The sequence below is a fragment of the Monomorium pharaonis genome, chromosome 8 (genome assembly GCF_013373865.1).
Source record: "Monomorium pharaonis isolate MP-MQ-018 chromosome 8, ASM1337386v2, whole genome shotgun sequence".
In the NCBI taxonomy this organism is placed as follows: Eukaryota; Metazoa; Arthropoda; class Insecta; order Hymenoptera; family Formicidae; genus Monomorium; species Monomorium pharaonis.
This window is the reverse complement of record NC_050474.1, coordinates 19,874,199-19,893,958: the sequence shown is the minus strand read 5'-3', so window position 1 is coordinate 19,893,958 and position 19,760 is coordinate 19,874,199. Positions and strand designations below refer to the sequence as shown.

Sequence of the window (19,760 nt, the reverse complement as noted above, 5' to 3'; positions counted from 1 at the left end):
ATGTAACGGCATTATTTGATATTCTTCCACGTGGGAAAACAATTTAACAGTGAATATTAAATTTTTCTGTCAAATATCTCGAGCAAAATGTTCTACCGTTATGCTTTTGCTTACCATTATGCGAGCCATGATGACAAAATAAAAGTTTGTCAAGTGGCACAGCTCGGCGCAGCTCGCGTCTGCTGTAATGAACATCAGAATACGCGTAAGCGAGCACGAGCCATTAGTGCGTATAATGAAAGTGATTAACGGCGATCGCCAGGAATTGTCTCCTGTGCTATAAATTGCGAGCGCGCTAAATTCTACTTTTCATTTTACCAGTCCAATAGTAATTGTGTTATCGCTTCATTGATAACGATTCAAAATTTTACGTTACAATAATGCAACACGTTGAATCTTCCAACGTTGATAAAATAAACATTTCTGTAAACGTGCGACAATTGCGTCGACAAGTCCCACGGCATGAATACTATAATAGAATCAATAAGAGCAGAATTAATAGAATTGATAAAAGATGAAGTTCTCGTCGGATCATCCATGAAGACGGAATGGGATTGCTCAATGAGCTCGAAAATCGAGAGAGCTGTCTAATATGACGGCAAATCTATCGGATCATAGCATATGATCCCGCCTACGCAATAGTCCCATTACAGTCGTTCCATTACAGATGCCAATGGAGATTGACAAACGAGCACTGCAACAGTAAATTATCCGACAATTTATGACGATAGTACGCGCGACATCGAATTATTTAATTTGCTAACGTGGGACAAATCAATAATTTGGATTACAAATTATTCGCACGGTTATTTGCCAACAACCTTATAATGATTGTTAAGAGCGTGGCTTTGATTTTGTTATTTTAAGCGCACGATTACAAAATTTTCGAGAGATTTGCAGAAAACTCCGTGGTTAAATATCGCGCATTAAAAATTAATGGGTCAAATATTTTTTCGATAAGCCGATGAGGCAGATTCTTAAGTGGGAAGAACTTATTTTCGTTTCATTTATCTCCGAGCGTTCAATAGAGAGTCGAGCCCGATGGTCAACTCGCCCTTTACTTCGCGTAAACTTTCCCAATTAAGAATCCCGCGCTTGCCCCTTGAGCAGACTCGATTATTATCTCGTTAACTCGCACAGTCGGTTTAATCGGAACTCGGTTTAATCTGCGTTCAATTTGTCGTTCAATTCATCACCGACACGCGACGTCCGTCGATGTGCGTGTGGCAAATAAATTGTAAGGACTTCCCTTCGCGTCGTAATCCTCTCCGACCCATTTTCCATTTCCAGGCCGAAAGCGATATTCGGCAGTCCGGTATCCGCGTTTATCGAATCGTCGCTGACAGGACGCGACGGAACGTGAAACGCGACGTCGATGACGTTGCAGCTTGCGCGCAACGGGATCTTACCTCGCCGAATTGCGGTTGACTCCGCCCGCGGTTAAGCTAATGGGGAAATCGCGTTACGTCGCGGAGGGGGGGGGGGCATCGCAGGGTGAAACGATAGCAGAAATCGATGTTGGGAGTCAACGCGCGTTGCGCTGGACGAAGGACGTTATCCATCATCGTCTGACTATCGTGGACCACATATACTTGTGACGCTTGTTTAACTTTCAAGGAACGACCGGAATTTGCACTCCTGGCGATCCGCGGAATTTCCTGCGACACACCAAGCGGTTCTTTTTTACACGATATAACATCACGTAATAGCTTCATGCAAAACCAAATACTCGTTGCTTTTTTCACTCACTAAAAAAATACATATACTAAAAAAACCTTCTAGCTCCCCAATTATTTTGTGCGCTATTTTATATACGTTGCAAGATATATCTTTAAAAATTCGTGTACGTGTACAGTGTTTTAAAATTGTTATTATTTAAAAGAGGCATTAAATCTTTGAAAACATATATGTATCATATATGTGATAAATATGTGTATATAATTACAAATTTTGCAGAAGTGGAAAGAACTGTATCTAATTATTAGACGCAAAAGTTACATTGGTTTATAAAAATACGTTACATACAAGTAAAATGATTTCAATTTAGAAAGACTTTTCAGTATTGAAGTAAAATAGATTAATAAATTTTCATTATCCAATTTTTATAAGAAATTAATTAAATACACGGTCTGTCCCAAAAGTCCCCAAACTGATCGCATAAAAGTGCAACCAGTGGCGCAACTTTCATGAAATTTCTGATAGCAATAGTTCTAATCTTCATTTACACGTGTACGAAGCTTCATTTGACTCGGTTGAATGGTTTTGACGTAGTGATCGTTCGCGTACGTCGTGTTTTTGTGCCCAGTTACAAAATGGATTTACAAACAATTAAAGAACAACAAATCGTAATAAATTTTTTGTTAATTTTTTTTCCTTGTTAATTTTTTGTTACGTTTCTGTCACGCATTAGAACCGCAATTAACAAAAAATTTTATTACGATTAGTTGTTCTTTAATTGCATGTTTGTAAATCCATTTTGCAACTGCGCGCAACAACTTTTGGAACAGACCGTGTATATTCTATATTTTATTAATTTATTATTAATTTGACAAAAGTCAATGTCTGAAAATTAAGTAAATTCATAAAAGAAACTCATAATCCATGAGATATAAAATAGGAATTACTTTCCTCTCTGTATTAGAATTTAGAAATGTGCAAGGAGAGCGTTTTACGATAAACCCGGCGAAAAAGCGCGTTAGTCTCGACGGAGAGGATAGGCGAATGGAGAACACGGTCGGCTAAGTTTTGGTCATTAGAAATCCGATAGCCGGATGTCTCTCTTTCACCGAACCGTCGAGTCAATTCCCGCTGATGGACCACTCGGAGGGAAAAAATTCCGAGGGATAATGCGCGGGATAATGTTCGGGGATGCTCGGGCTTCCTCGCCGAAGAAAACCTCGACGTGTGGATTTTCGCGCGGACGACGAGAAGCGACAGGAGAGACGGAGATTCGCGTATTTTCCCAACGGGCTAGTCGATTTTCTTCTCTATTGCACAACGAGAAAAACCGTAATGTCGAATCTTCGTACGACGGATTCACTGAAGCGTAAGTTTATGCATATTCAAAGACGGCCATTACGTGTACAGATACTTCTCCGCCCTTTTCTCGACCTCCAAGCGCAAAAATCAGCGTGCTGCATTAATAACGCGGGACTTTATTCCGTGAGATCATTCGCCAAGTAAAATACGGCGAACTTAGAATTTTAAATTCTTACAATATCGTGAGTGCACGATATTGTAAGATGTACAAGCGATCGTATTGACATATTCCTCAAGGGTTTTTCGTTTTGCTTGAATTGACAATGAAAATTAATTTAATAACGCATTGGATAAACTTAGCATTTAAATTATGTTTGGACAGATTTACGAAAAGCTTCGCACTCATTTCGTATAGCCAGAGCCTCAAATCGCCGTACATGACGTTACAATTAGTGCCTCGGACATTCGCCGGGATCAATTGTATTCGGCTATCGTGAATGTGCAACATCCCTGTGGGAGAGCACAGGCAGTCTGGCGTCCCTGTAATGCTGGTGCCATGTTATCCTTACTATCACGCGGGCGCCTAGTATGCAAAGTAGCAATTCACAGGGAACTATGTAAACAATCACCGGAAGTAGAAACCGGTGGGGGCGTGATCCTTCGGCTTGTATGTCCGAATGTCCGCGCGTCGGGCAAATTGGAAGTCAACCTCGTGTTACAAAGCTTACGGCTTTAGAGGCTAACGAGCGGGTCCGTCCATCGGGAGCTAAAATGGCTCAGAATCATGTCGTGAATGCCATTAGGATTCAACGTGGACTTGTCGTTGAGACACAATTATAATTTCTTCGATAAAGCGATCGTGTTCCTCGCTCCTTTTACGACGCAATTGTTTGCTAATTGTTCCTTGAAATACACGTAAAAGTGACGAAAATGTAATTTCTACGTGCTGATTAATTGAAAAATATTTGTGTCCGTAATTTATTTAATTAATACAAAAACAAATTTTATAAACGAGCTCTTTGTTATTCATATCAGTATTTCTTTTATTTAATAAATTATTATTCAAGCGATGGCTCATTATTTTAATTGCACTTTACCAAAGTCTGTTTTCTGGGATATTTCAGAAACTCGTTTATTCGCGTTATCTCAATTGTCTCTAGGTTTTTATCTGATTATTTTGTAATTCCGTAATTCCGCAATTTTTTTTTTCATTACTTTGCCACGGAGGTTAATACAAGAAATTTGTTAGAGATATCATTTTTTCGTATAATTTCATCTAAGTATCACCAAATAAAAACTTAATACATCTATCTTTTGTTACAGGCTATTACATTTAAACAATAAAAATCTCTTACTTTCACCTCGTCGTTTTGTACGACTTAAATGATTTCCTTTTTCCTATAGTTCTCGCGGAGTCTTCGATATGTGTTGACATTTCTGACGTGATATCAGGAATATAATAGGAGACTTACTGGGATACGAGACAAATGATGCGTAAATAACGAGCAACGGTATCGCGATTGAACGGACTATTGTCAGCTGTCGACGCGTGAACGTTCGGCGGCTGCACGCGAAATATCCTTTAACAAGCGTAGCGCGAACGAAGTCAATAACAAAGTTATTAACGTCAGTTTCTCAGAGCTTAAAAAAAATCGTCGTCGTAATTTTTCCTGAAAAAAACAAAGCGTTCGAAATAAATTGGAAAGAATTTACATAACCGCGTAAAATAAAGTGCGGCAATAATTATCTTCGAACGTCGTCGTCATGGTCGTCGCAGCGTAAATTTCCCCCGAATTCTAACGATATCCAAGTAGAGCGGAAGAGAGATTTTAATAAACGCGCGAACGTATGCACATACACATGAGCGACCGCCCGAACGAGATTTCCCCGCTGAAATATTTCCGCCGATATTTCTTCGTCGAACTTGGAAGTAATTCAGGCGCTCGATACCGCTCTATAAATATTTTCGCAAGACGCCGAGGCTACTTTGGCCACCCGCTGGCGCGCGAGGCTGATCGTTCATTGTGATCAACGACGTGTGCGAAACATACGACGCGGGCGCGTTTAAAGGCCTCACGGGTACCGGGAATAAGAATGTTGAACCTCCGATGCGCGATATTACAACCGACAATTTATCATCCGGTCGAATCTCTTAACGTCTCGTCATGCCCGCAAGTACCGGGGATGATTTTTGCCTTCGTATTACGCGTCCCGTCCGAAATTTGTCGGCTGCTGCATTCCAAATGCAAAATTTATGGAGATTGATCCTCTCCGCCGGTTAATGTCGTAATAATTCTTGAATATGCATGTCTCGCGCGCCGCTTTAATTCTCATGTGGCCGGTTATTGGCAATATGTAAAGCCAGCGCGAGCGATACTTTTAAATTACGTTAAGTGCATTTGACGCAGGTAAGCCCCATCGCTTCTTGTTACTTTGACAAGTAATCGAATGGCATATATCTCCCGTCTGCATATCCCCGTTATGAATCTTGCCATATTAATTAATTAATTATTTGAAATAATTGCATGGCAATACTTTTATACATCGTAAATACTTTTATAACGATATTCTCTTTTTATTTATATTCTCACTAGATTCTTTTATACTGCTAATTTCATTGTCAAGCAAATGCAAATAAATTTGACGTCGTTTGTTTCACGGTAACAAAAGTTTGCAAGTTCGCAGCGAGAGAAAAATCTTGGGAATGAGCTCGAAGTAATGAAAATAACCTTATAAGCTTAGGGAAGGAGAAAAAAAGATTGATAGACAATAGAGTGAAATCGATAGGGAGCATTATTCATTCTACCTGGTGTGTACTCACCGATCTCCGGTATGTTCCTGTCATGATCGCCCCCGGCTAAAAACTGAAACATAAAAACGTTTTATGTGTGCGATGTAAGATGCAATACTTTTTTCTTTTACATGGCATTAAAAGAGAAAATTACGCGAGATAGCGAGCTACTAACAGGTTAACCGTAGAAAAAAAAATTGAAACCTTGAACTAAATAAAATTGCATCATAACAGTGCATGTTGTAATTTACAATATTTTCTTTATGCCTGACTCCAACAATCTTCCTCCCAATAATTATTAGATTATTGTAAACTGATTATAACGCCATTTCCGGCGGTTTTAGTCAATCCTATTATCGATATCCATTATCGCGAGTCGATCGATATTTGCGAGCTTCTGAGATTAACTATAAAAATTACTTCTCGCTTCCGCCAAATGAAGTTTGTTCAGGATAACGGAGATCTTCGAGATCCGGCAGAATAAACGACGCGGTCGAAAGGAGCGCTTTTCAGTCGACACTGGAAACCCGGCGAAAGAAACTTCTGGCGATGACGCGAAAGGATCGCCAGTAAAATATGACATCGCTGTTTTTCTCCTGAAATTCTAGCAAATACTGTTACTTTTGCTTCTCTATCCGACGAACACGACAACAAACGGATCCATACGTTACGTCAACTCACCCGCTTTGTAACTTTCATGGAACTTTCGCTTTACAGAACGTACAGCGAAAAGGAAACTTCCTTCGCCCATTGAAATCAGCCGAGAAAAACTGGGGCTCTCCGTATTCCATTTAGGAGTTGGCAAATTTATAAAATTGTAAAAAATTTCATAAAAATTATGTCTGACTGACTTCAGTCACGATGGTCGAGCAGTTATTCAGCGAAATTTCTTGTACATATTAAAAAAAGTTAAATAAGACTTAATTAAGAAATACTGCTATAGAATTATAAAAGTTGTAGAAATTCTCAAACAATTCAGTAACTGCAGCAAATAATTTCCAAAGTTTAATAAAACACATCTCATTTCTTAGAAGTAAGGACCGAATGTAAGTCTAACAATAAAATGCCGCAGGCGCATTTCCAACTAAAGATTGTCTTCGTTATCATTAATATTTGAAATCTCATCTCTCGTGTTAGCCATAAGATGGAAAATTATTTTGTACGTCTATATTCCACGCTGTTGCATATTTCGCGCGACAATTAAAAAGTTTACATGATGTGCAATTTGTTAAAACGAGGCAAGAAGTGTAAGGGTGACTGCAGCAAGATATCCAGCGTTTTGCAGCCCCAACAATTAAATTATGCGACGACGAGATCGTGAAATATATATGCACGAGTGTCTTGAGAGCTGCACTCATAAAAAAAAGAGATGAGACGCGCATAACAAAAGAAGGTCCATCCCCTTCGCGGCTCTCTTTGCAGTTCATCAGCTTTTGCAGGGCACCTTTTCCGTGGCTTTCGCGACACATAAACCGGGTTTATTCGAGAAATCGTAACTTTCCTGGGGAATAGAAACCGGCAAAAAGGTATCCCGCGGTCGTCTCTCTTGTCAGACGCGAGAGAGAGAGAGAGAGGGGGGGGGGGAGGAGGGATACCTAGTAATTCTACTCGCGCTTGCGAGAGGGAAATGGTGAGAGGAAGGCTCTCGAGGGAAGACTCTTCCTCCTAAAGCTATCTAGCTACGGCTAACCTTCCGGGCTTGGAAATCGATAGACTCACCCCGCCTCCTCAGTTTCCTACGATTCTCTCCGATTTAGGGCTCGAGACTGTCTTCACGTTCATGTGTCGATCGAGAACCCAATAATGTCTCGCGTCGGAGACTGATTAAAGGTATGATCAGCTTGCTGCATCACCTCGCTACATATTAAATTTCCTGCATTAACAGGTTCCTAATGTTATTGATTGAATATATTGAATCTTGTGGATTGTACTTAAATTAAGATTAAGTTTATAATAATATTTTTATATGTTCCCTTTGTTATATAAAACAAATAAAAGAGCTTTTTGAATTATCAAAAAAAAAAAAGTTTATATCTCTCCTTCTCTGTACTTTTTTCTACTCTTGCTGATACTCTTTTAAATGTTACAAATAATTATTCACTAACAATTAAATATTTAGTTATTATCATTACTCTATTAATTTAACATCACCAAATTGCTTCGTGTCTCCTGAACAAAGAAGTCTCGACAGTGTGTTTCCACTGATCCACATGTGCTGTTCTTGCAAACGAAAACCGACATACTGATTCCCTTCCCAGGGTTTATTATTTTGCATATCCGCGAGAGAGGTTTGCAAACTATTTTTGTGCGTGCAATTGGAAAGAAAAAAATGAAAAAAAAAAAAAAAAAATATTCGTTGCCAATTTTATACCTTTGTGCAGTTAATCGGACGATTAATCATTACGTGTACGTGGAAGGATTTACCGTATTTCTGACATATAGGTCGCGCACAGTGGGAATCCTCCGCCTGTATAAACCCATACCTGTCGTGCGAGGTGCGTTGATCTCTCGAGATGAAAATGGAAAGGCGTCACCGCGATTTATTTTCGCGTCGATTCGACGCGCGATACCCAACGCGAACATTTCATGCATACCTCCGTTCAAATGGCAGGTCCTTTCTGCTCATAAGTGCCGCACTTTCGGGACACAGTCGTGCCGGAGGATTGATGAAAGCTCGCTCCATCGCTGACTGTTCGCAAAAAAAAAAAAATCTCCGAGCTCACGTGAAATTGATAAATACGAGAGATTCGCGGGGAAAAGAAAGGTGAAGCAACGCGCAATGTGAATGACAATCCGATTTCGCACGCTTTGATAAACTTCTCGCTACGGATTTATCAAGCTAGTTCTGCGCGTTTTCGTTTGCACAACATTTCGTGATGTCATGCATATACACTAGAAAGGAATGAATACAGTAAACAGGATGTTTCGTAAAGTTCCGCATCGAAATGCAGAGGCGTATTTCGTTCAAGCTTTACTTTGACTTTGTTTGCCGTTTAACGGCAATGTGAAGTCACGAAGTTATTTAAGATTAATGGTCCTCCGCGAAATGAAACTCCTACGGAAACGACTACTTACAATATTATACATCTATCATTGTTTAATTTTTTAAGCAAATTTACTTTGTATAATATTGTAACACTTATAAAAGTTTAGTCGCTATTAATTATTACAAACTGGAAGTTACGATAACTTCTTTAACGCGTTTATCGAGGAAAAATCCGTACTTGAGAAATAATGCGACAGAATCAGAGGAACAAGTCACCAATACGCTCCTTTATTTTTCGGGAACATTTTATTAATACTGATAAAAATATGATCTACTTAAATAAATTTTAAAAGCCTACAGTTAAAAAATACATTAAAAGTTTGCGAATTTATATAGAAAAAAATGTATAAACCTTATGCATTTTATTTTCTAAATAAATTTGCAAGCTTTTATTTTAATATTTTTGTTTTTAAGAAGTGCAATCCAAAAACAAAGTAGTATGTCAAACGATCTTTCTCTAGATAACATCGTTTACAGAATAAGTTTACGCATAATTTCAAGTGTAGCAGTGACGCTCAAACGATTCCACACACATTCCCGAGACAAACTGCCATTATACTTTTACGGATTTGGGGAGAACTTCTCCCCTTTATGTCGTTATCTACCAGCGGCCGTGAAAGCAGCGCTGAATGTGAGCCATGCGGACGGCACGAGTTTCCACAATGTTTGCCAGCTCGTTGAATTTATCTCAATTCCATTAGTCCCCTATATTTAGATGAGCGGACGCTTTGCAGCATTACCGTCTCTCACGGACATAACCCTTCCTTTTCGGACGTTAACGAAAATCGCGACGGGATCGGGCCTTGATGTAATTTTAATCCGCTTGTTTATCCCGAGTAATTCTCCCAAAATAGCCAAAGACACATCCGCGTTTGCAAGTGACTTATCTTTATCGGCACCACGATCGAATCTGACCTGAATTATTTATCCAGTGAAAAGTTAATTCCAGGAGGAAACACACTTCCGAGCTGCTGGAATCCTGGGATCCCGATACGTACGATGAGCGACGTTTTCCGTTTATGCGAAAAGAAAAAATTCAATATACCTCGCACATCGTTCACGTTTAATTAAATATTCCCGAGACTTCACAATCGCAAGCTTCAGGAATATCGAACGAACAGCCAGGCCATGGTACCAAGGAAACCGGGATTTAATATCTTTAAATCAGTGCTTATTAAACCTGCACTTGACTCGAAATTAAATACCCTGTAATAAAATTCAAAGGGCGAGCGCATCAAAGCGTACATCGTAAAAAGTGCGGGGGAGAATTTTTCGACATTGCGCTAAAAATGTAATCGAATGTTTAATAGGGCAAGTCCGCGCGCGGATGAACGACGGGATAAAAATGGTGTCAGAAATTTGATAACCAAGGGTCTCTCTCTCATGCATTTGTGAAGACCGCCGGGAGGTCTCCCACGTCGCGTTTATCTTCTATATTCTATCGATGGCTGCAAGCAAAATTGTTCTCTCTCGCGAAGGTGACACGTTCTATACCGGTTGGCTGCCTCTTATCGCATCTTATCCGTCAGCCTGGGCGTCGATAACGCGGACAAAGAACGCGCGCGAGATAAATGGAAGTGCGGCGGCGCGCTCTCATTTCGATTTCCTACGATTTTGCGCGAACCGCCGCCGCCGGGAAGTTTGCGTACAACGTGCGAGATATAAACGTGCGCAGCGGGCGGACGGAAAGTTCGGGGGATGCGACGGGGATGACGTTCGTCTCGTCATTACGACGGCTGAACGGGGGAGGCCCGCCGCGCGATTAAATCGGGAACGCGGGAACGCGGTCGGCATTGATTAAAGCTTTACGACGAGCTGTCAGGGGGGGGGGGGGAAGCGCGGTATTGGGCTTCCGCGAAAACGCCTACTTCTCGTCTGATTTACATACGAATGCGAATGCCGATCGCGAATCCGAAAATAGATTCGTGACTTCGCAGCTTTCGTAGGAAGCGCGGATTATTCGGAACCGCTTATGACTCGACACGTTTCCACGTCAACAAATCAATCGCGGAGTCGCTACGATTGTCCGATCGTCACCGCGCCCGGGGATATTTGCAATCGGCGACCGGCTACGGAATCGACTACGAATTTGGGACAATTCCGTAATTGCCCTCGAACGATTACATGTTACATGCTATTGTAACCATGGGATGGAAACCGCCGGGATTGCGGTGAATACAAATCTGGGATGCGATAGATTCATGAAAACGAGGTGTACGTTTTGTTTCTGGTACAATGGAAATACGAAAAAATATTTTAAGACGTACATTCTAATAACAGCACATTTTTCAATAAAGAATTAATTTCTTTTTTTCCTTCATGGAATTTAGCTCGCACAGTAAAATACGAATATAGAAGAGAATTGTCAAATACCACTTGAGTTATCTTTCGTTATCTTTTCAATTTGATACTGATTTATTTTATGCAAATAAACGTTAAAAATTGTAGTTAGCAACACGCTGCAAAAGGCATGATATATAAATTTTAATAATTAAAAATGTGAAAAATTATTTATAAAAATATCAATTTAATTTTTATAATTATTGCAAATAGATGTTTACATTACATATAAAATATTCATCAATATATAAATCTTTTTTTATAAAAATATAAAAATTTTGTATGAAACTGCACGATTAGATTATTGAATAAATTATTAAACTAGATTAATCGAAAATTAATATTAAATAACTTGTTAATACTTGATTTTTTGAAGTGTTGTTAACACGCACAAAACAAGATATGAAACTTGTTAAATTTATGTCTATATCACTCATTTATTTCATATTTTTGTCACAATATGTTACTTATGTTAAGTAAAAATATTGATACAGCACGATTTAAAATTTTAGACGATCGGTACGCATTCTCAGCAACTCTCCTCTAATTCTATAATAACTAAATGCTTATGTAATGTGCTGTTTTTTTATACAGAATGTTTGAAAAGAATTAAGACTTTTAATTATATCGAAAACAAAGCGTTTGTCAAGAATCACGTTTCAAATAAAAATTTAACAGTTTCAGAAAGGAATATATAATTCATAATAAAACAAAAGAGATCGCTTTTCCTTCACCTTACCTTCGGTGAAGAAAACTTTCGTAAGGATAAATGGCGTGCTTTAAGAACGAAAAGATCGGATATCCTGTCATTTTTTATCCTTTCTGGACACTCTATTTTTTGTGTCGTATCGTTTGTTATCAAGCTGTCGATCCTGGTGGGAAGTGTGAGATTGCAGAGAAAATTGATGAAACGCCACGGATAATTAAGAGTTCCGTTTTATGTTCAAGTAAATACGCTCAAGTTTCCTATCGCGGTATCCGTTTATGTTCGAGATATTGAGCCGGAAGTATGTAGACCAAAGTCTATTTATAAAACTTTTATGGCTAAAAAAGCTATAAAAAAAATTGTCATAAAATCTGAGAAGAGACATAAAACGATCGATTTCTTAATCAACGTTATTTAAATTGTTTACATGGTTCCTTGGACAGCGATCCTAATTTTAATAAATTTTGTCATAATACTCAATATATACAAAATCCAACTTCAGAATATCTTACATTTATGTATGTTCATATATTTCAGAATTATGTTTATATTTTAAGTGCAAATACTTAAAATGTATGAGTGAAAGTTAGAAAATATCTCCGATAGTCTCTTCTCATTGAATGTTAACTTCAGGAAATTATTTCTCAAAAATGTAATTAATAAAACACGTTTTTTTTATCTTGACTTCCGCCATATATCTAAACTTTATCGAAATCAAAAAAGAAATGCATATTACAAGAATTATTTTTATACGATGTTATATTTAATTTTAAAATCATAATTATGTTTTTTGAGTTTAATAATTATGATAATATTAAATAAATTTTAATTCTAATTTTCCATGTTTCCATTTTTTGACAAGTATTTTAAATTACTATTATAACTAAAAAGCATTTTGCATAACAAATAAATTAACTTTTATGCAAGAATAATGTCACTTTAAAACAAGATGTATAAACTTCACTGACAGCAAGACGTTTTATGTTTCATAAAACTGAAGTTTTTGAAAATTTTTACATATAACGATCCAGTAATACATATGTAATACGTTTGAATTTTAATGTACATATAGAAATTATAAAGTTACATTAATAAATCGTGAAAAATAACTGGTCGCAAATATTGATTATTAAAATCTGTCGTAAAATGAATGAATTTTTGAACTTTTAACATAACTATGCCGTATCCTTCGTTTGCGACGGATTTTGAATTCGATGTATCGATTCGCGGGGCGCGTACGCCACGGCGAGCATTAGCTTACGCGGGGGGAGGGGAGGGGGGGAAGTTTCCGGACGCGGACGCGAAAAACCACGGCAGCGAGATATTCGTCACAGCTGTCGGTCGCTTTCCGAGATTTGCCGCGAATCTGCTGGTGCCGGCGTGACATGTACCAGCAGACTGCAAATATTGGAAGCATATCCTCCACCGAGGTATTGGCCATCCTTCCCGCTTGATCCTCATTTCTCCTCGCAACGAGACGGCGATGCAGCCGAGAACTGTTCAAAAGCGAAGGCTTTTACGACTCTTACGAGCGCAGAAATTCGAAGGGACATTCGTCGAGACGTAGGAAAACGTGATCCTCCGCAAACTTTGATCCACAACCGTGCTATTTTCGCTCAAAACCACCACGCTAGGCTCTCGCTCGAAACGTGGTTTTGTTTGCTTTCTTTTACCATCTCATTCTGTTTCCGTTTTCTGTCATTCTTTGCCTTCTGCAATCGTGACTAAATACTTTTACTTTTTAAATAAACTATAACAATCCTTTTCCTTCCTTTTTTCTTTTTCTCTAGCTACAGATATTTTCACAGATTACATACAAGTTTCAGTGCAAATATTTCGTATATTTGGATCACGTCCAAGATGATCGTAAAAATACGATAACAAATCAATTATGAAAAGTTCGAAGGAAAGCTCGTACACAAACTCGAATTGAATCTAATTATTTCATTCATTTCTCATAACGCTCTTCTCAAGCTTCCAGCTATAAAAAGAAAAAGGATCTCTCTCGTTCCTATTCCGAAACGACGATTGATGATCACGTTGAAACGAATGTTACGTGTACGAATGACTTCGGTGGAATAAACGTGACGTGCCATCCAACCCGAGAGGAGAAGAATGGCTCGACCGTAGATTCAAGGAGAGGCAACGTAGAGTCGATAATAGAGTCATAATTGCAATTGCAAATTTCTCTAAAATTGGCTTGTAACGAAAACGCCACGCACAAACGAGGGCTTAATTGCATTCAAATTTCAAACTATAAAGTGCAATAAACGAGGGATATGCAACAAATATTCGATTATACTGGCGACGCTCCGTGTAAACGGAATTATAATAAATATATAGCTCATCTTTTGCCCCTCTCCCCCTCCTCCCAATCGTGCCGAGAGGCTCGCGCGGGGAATAGTCGTGATTGTGGCACGAATTAATAATCGTCGTAGGAGCCTGAATGCAGCCTCCGGCAGAAATGAAAAACCGCAGGATGCAGAATGACGGTGGAATGTTCCTGACGTGCGCGGGGGTGCCGGGATTGTGTTCGCGAAAGTTAAACGAAACTGTTGGGACAAATTGCAGTCCCGGGCAGAATGTCGCGTGCAACGAGTGGATCGTCATTTTTGCATCACAAACTCGTTGACTATTCATTGTATCGGACAATGGTAGTCTCGCAGGAGACTAACAATCGAATCGTAAATCTAAAGAAGAGAGAGCTCGTAACGCGCCTGCGTATAATGAAATCGGTCCTTTCTTTCTCTCTCTCTCTCTCAAAGATTTCAAATAAAATTTCTGACAAAGGATCAACTCGGAGATGATCTTTTCGGGGGAGAAATAAAAGTTTCGGCCAAAACACACAATTTCACTTAAATCAATATAAAATAGCGTCGCTATTTTCTTTATTATTCTTCCGTCCGTCTGATTTGTAGAGAAAAATATACAGAATAAAATACGCGGGAGGAGAATAAAAGGAACGCCCTGAGCGCGGGGGAGGGTAAACCTATTTGCGACGACGACGACGACGACGACGACGGCGGCGGTGGCGCACGACTGCGTCATTGACAGGAGAGAACGGAGGAGGCGATGGAACGACGACGGTTTTTCAGCGTAACTCGGGATCGAAACAATGCAAGCGGTGGGACGTGACTTCCACGCGGAGGAATGCCATGTGCGCGGCGTATTCGCTGCCATAAATCACACATTACCGAAACGACCGGGCCGGTATACTCGGACCGATAAAGGCGGGAGAGAAACGAGAACAAACGGCGTCGTGCCGTCGCCCTGATATTTACCACTAGCAGCAGCAGCAGCAGCAGCCGTGTTTGAGCGAGGGAACATGGCACTTGCCTCGAATCAATCGTGCGCTCGTACAGCGAAAGACGCGTCTGTGCGCGAGGGGAAAATGAAAACCCCAGTCGCGGCTCGAGTGTAGGCGGCAAATTATTATCGACCCGTCAATTTCCGGCCTGGAAATTAACGGCCTTGTTTGCGCGAGGTGTAGCACCCGACGAGTGCAGGTCCGACACCTCGCTGCACGAGCTGCAGGGACCACGGAGGTAGGTACTCCCGCGTCAGCTTCCGGTCGGCCTTTCGGCGCGCGGCATCTCCCGGAATACGCGCGCTGAAAACTTTACGCGACGCAAATAGCGACGATCTCTCGAATTCGGAAATTACAGCCGAGAGGGGGAGAGAGGAGAGTTTCATCGTGTCGCGCTGTCGACAGGCGGGAAATTCCGCGTGAGCGATTCCCGAGGTGAAACGACCTCACCCGCGTGTGTGATGCCCGGCGGCAGTAAAGCGAGAATAATATATAGGATAAAGTTTATAATATCCGCGCGCACGCGGAAACTTCTCCCTTCGCCGCGGAGAGATAAGGTGGATTTTACCGCGCGAACCCGCGTGATATTGATTCCCCGCGCGCCACGAACGTAAATTATCCCCCCCCCCCCCCCGATAGGATTCGCCGCGCATCTCCGTCGCTCGTTTCTTGCTCGTTTCTAATCGCGCCGCGCGGCTTTTTATAGTCGCAATTTATACGCGCAAGTAGTAGGTCGCGAAGCTCGCAGATTATCTCCCGCAGATTACTCCCGCTCGATTTTCCCGAGGCTCTTTCAGTCCGTCCGCCCCGTTCCCGGTTCGTTCGAGAGATCTTCGCACCGCGAATATGTGATGTAAGACGCGAAGCTGCACAAAGATACTACGTAACATTAACGAGCGATCCCGAGATCATTTCCTTCAGGCCGCTTTAATTTCCGCTCTGACGATTCTCCCGCGCACAGCTCTCTGTAAATAAACGTATCCTAATAATACGTCATATCCTCCGTAATTACCCCCCCCCCCCGCAGTCGCGCAGTTCCGTCGTTTCGCGCGCAAAGCAGCGTTAATTGAGCGCAAAATAAGGTACTTGCACTCATGTTGAACGATTCTCCGCGAGAGAGCCGCACGCCAAAGTTTAAAATCAAACGCCTGTAATTAAACGCTCGCGGATGGTTGCGGTCGAATTTGCATATAATTGAGGATTAAAGCGTCTCAGCGAGAGAGATTGGAAAGAGGTACCGAGGTGGAAACGGTCTTGTACGCCCGTCGAAATTTTCGTAACGTTTTGTTTTCGGCGTTTCCCCCCCCCCCCATCGACTTAAATCTGCCGGTTGATGGTAATGTATGCGCGTTCGTCGTGATAACGTATGCGTTCTTTAATTTTGCATCCGATGCTTCTCGTTCCAACGTTGATTTATTTAAAATTAATCGCGCTCGCGTTTTCACATATTAATCAAGCCGCAAACTTCCGCCAACATTTTCGCCAACTTCCGCGCACGATATCATTTTAATAATAAAACGAAATAAATCAGAACGTTCAGTAACGAAATGAACGTTGATCATGGAATGGAATTCTATCTTTCGGCTGCATTTCGCGGTTTCGTCGAAAGGAACGCGTTCTGTAATTATTCTTGCACGGTGTGTCGTCTACTCGTAAATTATCGTCAATGCGACACCCGGTAGTAACACGAGGCGAACGCTATTGCGCTGATCTGCTCTTCGAGACATTTGCGAAATTGAATTTGGAGAAAAGCGAGACCGGCATGAACAAGTGAAACATCTGTGCTATTTATACGAAGCGAGAAGAAATTTCGTTAGCTCGCTCTTATAAGCACAGTATACCTATATACGTTGGTATTTAGAACGCGTTTAAAAAAGTGCATTTAAAAGCGCACCTTTTTTTTCCTTCTTTATCTTATTAGAGACGTAAAACGAAGAATAGAATGACAAAAAAGGCGCGTTTTAAAAACGGACCGTTATCTCGACGCGACAGCACAAATGTAATTGAATATTAATTAATTGTTGCTTAATTAAAGTCATTCAATATTAATCTAATTTTGTTTGCACTTTCCGCCTCCTTTTGATAATCGCAACGTTAACCTTTCTTTCTTGCGCTCCGACTGTTTGATTTTTTATATGAAAAACTTTTATAAAGAAACAGAAAAGTGTGCTTATTGAATCTTGAATTATAACATTATAAATAATCTTTCAATCGTTTATTTAACATAAAAATTAAGATTGTCAAAATTATCGTCTTGCCGGAGAGCTCTTATCTTCGACACGTCAATTAATTAAGCGGGCAAAGCTACGCAGAAATTGAAATGTATCAGCTGTTCACATCGCCGGATGCAATTTTACAGGTTGGCGCGCGAGGTCGTAAAATTTTGCGTTACGTGTACCGCGAGAGAACTCGGGGAGCAATTCACCGCAAATCCCATATTAAATCGACATACGCACACCGCGGCGTGCGCGCATCGTGGCAAGCGGCTAAGCCCGAGGGAAAAGACGGAACACACACTCCGACTATTTATACGCGCGGCCGTGGAGCCGGTCGGTTTTGGAGATCGGCGAATTAGCAATAAAGCTGGTATCAAAATATCGACGTCAGCTGTAATACGCGAAAAGCTCGCGGTGGCACATGAAATGACACTCTTTTCAGCGGCCCGTATGCGAAATGCATCCGACCTAGTCCGACCCGGACATATTTGATGCTCAATATGCAAAGTGAAACAAAAAAAAAAAGGGGGCACAGAAATGTGTGTAACGTTTCAAGCGGATCGCACGGACGAGCCTGACAGTTTTGTGGCAGAAATAATTTTACACAATTGCACGATCGTATACAATTGTACATACGGAGTTTATTCGCGGGATAATTAATTGCGCTTTTCGCTGTCGCGCGGCGAGTTTTCATTCTGTCTTTTGCGTCGCGAGCGAATTTATCGAGTTCATAAAGTGCTTCAAAACGGTATTGTAAAAAACAGCGGCGAAACGCGTACGGGAGAGCGGTTTAATTGCCGGCGATTTAGCGTTCGTCATTCGAGCGTTCATTTACGACGTCGGGGGCTTTACAGGCGTGTTTCGCAAATCGTATCAGAGTGCCCCCGGTACGTCGATGTCGGGAGTTTTTAATCGGATTCCCGACAAAAATCGGATTAATAACGGTTCTCTGTATAGGCGTTGAAAATTGTTCAAGAATGCAAAGAAAAAACTCCGAATTTCCGTGGCGCACGTCATTTCGCGACGCTCTTCCGCGTGAAACCGTATCCCGGGGGGGAGAAAGTGTGAATAATTTCGAGAGTAATCGCCCGTTTTTATCATTACTTCATGCATACGTAAATGAGCTCCGGGTTGTAGCAACGTTTAACAAATGAGAGATAAAAGAGAGAATTTAAATTTTTTAATTGTTACCCAAACTTTTACCCACAAAAACTATTATATACTATTATATATTGCTTTCAATGATACGCACACAACTTTAAGTTCGGTTAGAATGCGTATATCATTTCTCCCCAGAAGCGCTCCCATATGGAAGCTTCCGGAAAGCGTCGAAATAAAAAACGCGAACATCGTGAATATTGCGACCGCGTATACGGAATTACACTTCCCGGACCGATTTATCAAGGTGGCAAGTACGGACAAAGTTCACTTCCCGGAGCGCGGGGGAAAATTCCTTCGTCGCAACGTCTTCGCGCTCACCCCGTTGGGTGAAGCTCCAACTTTTTCCCGGCGGGGAACGCTACGTGCCGCATCCGCGCGGATGCATCTGCGACTTCCGCGAAATCTCGCGCCGCGCGAGATCTTCTTGCCTTTAATATTCACGGGGCGTCGTGAAATTACGCGAATTACAATTTACTAAGATCCCAAGGAGTTTCTTACGCGTGACTGTGAGAAACGCGATTGTGCCTAGATGTTTTCCGTTATCCGATTCCGTAATAAAGCCTTTCTTGAAAGTAGATTACGCGTTTCTCATTAAAATATTCTGTATTAAGTATTGTGATAAAACTTGAGATTGAGCGCAATGTCGTTCTAATCCCTAAAATAAATAGAAACTACTTTACTGGGCACGTATTGTCTTCTAGATCGTTTTGTGTATGTTGGTTAAATCCCTTGTGATAATATAGCAAATTGCACATTAAATTAATTCATCATCTATAAAAAAAATAAACAAAATTATTCAAAAAATAATAGTTTTATCAATTTTATGTCGATTGTGCATTTAACAAACAATTACAGCCAAATTAGTGAATAGCAAAACTCTGATAGTGTTTTCCTTTCACAGACAATTTGTTTTCTTATTTCAGGCATATCACCTCCGAATGAAATTGTCGCAGGATGGATCCTTCTCAAATTATATACGAAAGTACCACTGGATATTGATAATGGACTGACTTTGATAAAATTTGAAGATACAAAAAAACTTTTTTTTTTACACACGCCATCCTGCAAACGAGTAAGCTACCAGTTTCAAGAGTACTTTTTAATAAAGCTTTAAAAAAAACTTATAAGTGAAAATATAAAAAAGTTAAAAAAAATAAAAATTTTAACACTATTAAAATGTAGTTTTGAAACTATTCAACTTTTATTTAAAACAT

The 19,760-nt window shown here is 40.4% G+C and overlaps 1 protein-coding gene across 5 annotated transcripts in view; it reads right to left on the bottom strand.

The window, feature by feature from the left end:
- Window positions 1-19,760, bottom strand: part of LOC105838785 (transient receptor potential-gamma protein) — an 89,407-nt gene that overhangs the window by 42,123 nt on the left and 27,524 nt on the right. For all 5 annotated transcript variants that reach the window (XM_028190053.2, XM_036291313.1, XM_028190054.2 and 2 more), the window contains one exon: window positions 5,801-5,843. The gene's annotated coding sequence lies outside the window, so the exon portion shown is untranslated. The remainder of the gene's footprint in view (window positions 1-5,800; window positions 5,844-19,760) is intronic.